Source organism: Cynocephalus volans, chromosome 11 (genome assembly GCF_027409185.1).
Source record: "Cynocephalus volans isolate mCynVol1 chromosome 11, mCynVol1.pri, whole genome shotgun sequence".
Taxonomy (NCBI): domain Eukaryota; kingdom Metazoa; phylum Chordata; class Mammalia; order Dermoptera; family Cynocephalidae; genus Cynocephalus; species Cynocephalus volans.
This window is the reverse complement of record NC_084470.1, coordinates 17,104,814-17,108,677: the sequence shown is the minus strand read 5'-3', so window position 1 is coordinate 17,108,677 and position 3,864 is coordinate 17,104,814.

Sequence of the window (3,864 nt, the reverse complement as noted above, 5' to 3'; positions counted from 1 at the left end):
CTGTAGGATGTCACAAATGCTGGAAGTGAAGAAAAGGAATAATGGCTCATTGTCCAGCTTCTTGTGGAATGTCCACTCACTCCTGTCCTTAGAGTATCCCTTAAGCTGTTTGTCAGTAATGGGATCATGTCATGAGGACCAAGTTGGATGCAACTGAAAATATACATGTTACATACTTGTGAAGCTCATTTCAAATTTTTTTTTTTTAGTTTTAAAAATAAACATGCAGTTCTAATGTTAACTTCCTGCACTCTGTAGACAACTTTGTTCTTGGTGACTGTGTTGTCTTGTGTGGAGACAAGGGTGTGGCCTCAGTTTTCTTATCTTTAAAAAGAGAGTGTTGGACTAGATGAGTTTTAAGGTGTTTCTGTGTGTGTGTAGGGGGGGATTTTTACCCTACTTAGTTTTGTAGTTTTCTTCCTATTTTTAACTCATCCTCCTAAGTAACACTCACTGCTTGGAAATTGTTTCTATAAGAAATAATGTTCAGAAATATACTTTAAATGTATAATGTAATTAATGTTCAGAAATATGAGTAATATATTAGGATTTGCTTTATAGTCAAGATTTTGGAAATACAAAAGGGAAATAAATAGTAAGGCTACAAAAAAATAGTTATAAGAATATAAAAATATTACCCTACAAAGTAAACTTTACAGTGTCTGTCATCCAATCACAAATTATCAGGCATGCAAAGAAGCAGGAAAATGTGACCCATAATCATAGTTGGAAAATATGTCAATCAAAACTGACCGAGAACTGACACAAATATTAGAATTGTCAGACAATGGCATTAAAACAGTTATTACAATTGTATTCCATATGTTTAAGAGTTGAGACAGAAAATTAAAAGACCCAAATCAAACTTCTAGAGATTAAAAACTATAGCATTTGAGATGAAAAATACACTGGATGAGATAAAGGGCAGACTAGACACTTTAGAAGACAAGATTAGTGACCTTGAAGACATAGCATAGAAAGTATCTAAAATAAAGAGAAAAGGATTACAAACCCCCCCCATAAAAACAGTAATCTGTGAAATAACTTCAAATTGTCTAATAATATACATGTACTAATTTGCCCTGAAGGACGTGGGAGGAGTAGGAGAAATATTTGAAGAGATCATGGCTGAAAAATTTTCCAAATTTTATGAAAACTATAAACCCACAGATCCAAGAAGCTCAGTGAACCCCAAGCAAAAGATATATGAGGAAAACTACATCAAAGCACTTTGTAATTAAATTGCTTAAAACCAGTGATAAGGAAAAAATCCTAAAGGAAGCCAAAGAAAAAAGACATGTTATTTACAGAGGAAGAAAGGTAGAAGTAGATGTCTTGTTGGAAAGAGTGCAGATAAGACAGTGGAGGAACATCATTAAAATAAAGAAAAACAGTCACCCCAGAATTCTACAATCAACAAAAATATATTTCAAAAACAAAGATGAAATAAAGACTTTTCAGACATGTAAAAACTGACAGAATTTATCTCTAACTGAGTTGCATTACAAGAAATGTTAAAGGAAATCCTTCAGGCAGAAGGAAAAGGATACCATATGCAAATATATAGATTTATACAAAGGAATGAAGAGCACCAAAAATGGTACTACATGGGTAAACATATAAGATTTTTTCCCTTATTATTTAAATCTCTTTAAAAGGTAATTGTTTAAATAAAAACAATAAAACGTAGTACAGGGCTTATGAGACATGTGAAACGTATGACAAAATTAACATAAAGGCGAGGTGGGGAAAAATGAAGGTACACATTGTAACATATGTATAGTATATGTAAAATGGTATAATATTGTTTCAAGATAAGCTGTAATAGGTTAAAGATGTATACTATAAATCCTAAGCCAACCACTAAAATAACAAAGAATCATAACTAATAAGCCACGAAAGGAGATAAAATGGACTTATAAATAACATTTGGGTAACCCAAAAGAAGAAGAAAAAGAGAAAAAAAACACAAAGAACAGATGGAGCAAATGGAAAACAGCAGGATGAGAGACTTAAACCTTAACCATATCAATAATAACATTAAAGTTTAATGGTCTAAATACCTCAGTTAAAAAGCAGGGATTGTTAGATTGGGTAAAAACCAGGTATATATTGCCCAGAAGAAACACATTGTAAATGTAAAGACAGAGATTAAAAGTAATGGGATAGAAAAAGATATGCCATACTAATACTAAGCAAAAGTATGCTGGACTTTGTCTATATTAACAACATGTAAAGTAGATTTCAGAGCAAAGGCTATTACCAGGGATAAAGAAGTTCACTTCATAACTGTAAACGGGCCAATTCACCAAGAGGAGAGAACAATTCCAAATATTTATGTACCTAATAAAAGAGCTTCAAAATAAATGAAGCAAAACTTAGTATCATTACAGTGAGAAAGAGACAAAACCACAATTATAATGGAAGATTTTAGTTGAATAGAAGCAATAGACAAAAATTTAGTGAGGATATAGAAAATACTATTATCAAACTTGACCTTATTGATATTTATAGAGCCCTCCCCCCAACAGCAGCAGAATATTTTCTTTTAAAGGATACACAGAACATTTACCAACATAGATCATATGTTAGGCCATAAAGTAAGTCTCAATACGTTGAAAATGATTCAAGTTATATATAGTATGTTCTTTCAGCACAATGGACTTAAATTAGGAATCAAATTAGGGAAATCCACAAATATTTGGAAACTAACACACATTTTAACAACTCCGTGGTTAAAGAAGAAATTAATAGAGGAATTAGTATTTTGAACTGAATGAAAACGTGACCTGTTAAAATGTGCTAGATGATGCTAAAGCAGTACTTAAGGGGAATTTATAGCACAAAACAACCATATTAGAAAAGAAGAAAGGTCTCAAATCAGTGACTTTATCCTTCCACATTAAGAGGAAAAAGTGCAAACTAAACCTAAAATAATCCAAAGAGAGAAAATAAAGATCAGCAGAAATCAGTGAGATGAAAATCGGAAAAACAGATAAAAATCAATGAAACCCAAAACTGGTTATTTTAAATGGTCAATAAAATTGATAAACATCTAGCCAGACTAATCAGACAAAAGTGAAGACAAATGAATATCCAGAATGAAGTGACATCACTACAGACTCTGCATATATTAAAAGGATATTAAAGAACTATTTTGCACAACTTTATGCTAATACATTTGATGAGTTAGATGAAATAGACAAATTTCCAAGCTTAAGAAGAAATAGCACTGTCAGCCCTTTATCTATTAAAGAAATTGAATTTTTAGTTAAAAGCCTTCCCTGAAAATTCCAGATCCAGATGGCTTCTCACAAACATTTCAGGAACAAATAATACCAATTCTATAAAACTCCTTCAGACCATTAAAGAGGAAGGAGTACTTCCCAACTCACCAATGAGGCCAAAATAGTCTGATGCCAAAACCAGATAAAGACATTAAAAGAAAGCTATGGATTGATATCCTTCATTAATATAGATGTAGAAATTCTAAACAAAAGATTAGCAAATTAAATACAACAGTGCATAAAAAGAGTAATGCATCATCACCAAGAAGGGTTTACCCCAGGAATAAAAGGTTGATTTAACATTTGAAAATCAATCATTATAATTCACAGTATTAACAAACAAAACTATCTAATCATTTCAGACATAGAAAAAGCAATAGAAATCTAACATTCATTGCTAATTAAGAAAATAAAAACTCAGCAAAGCAGGAATAGACGGGAACTTCCTCAATCTGATAAAGAGCATCTATGGAAAGCCTACAGCTGACAGCATACCTAGTGATGAAAGACTAAGTGCTCTCTCTGCCAAGATTGGAAACAAGATAAGGATGTCTGCCTTAACCAGTTTTATTCAACT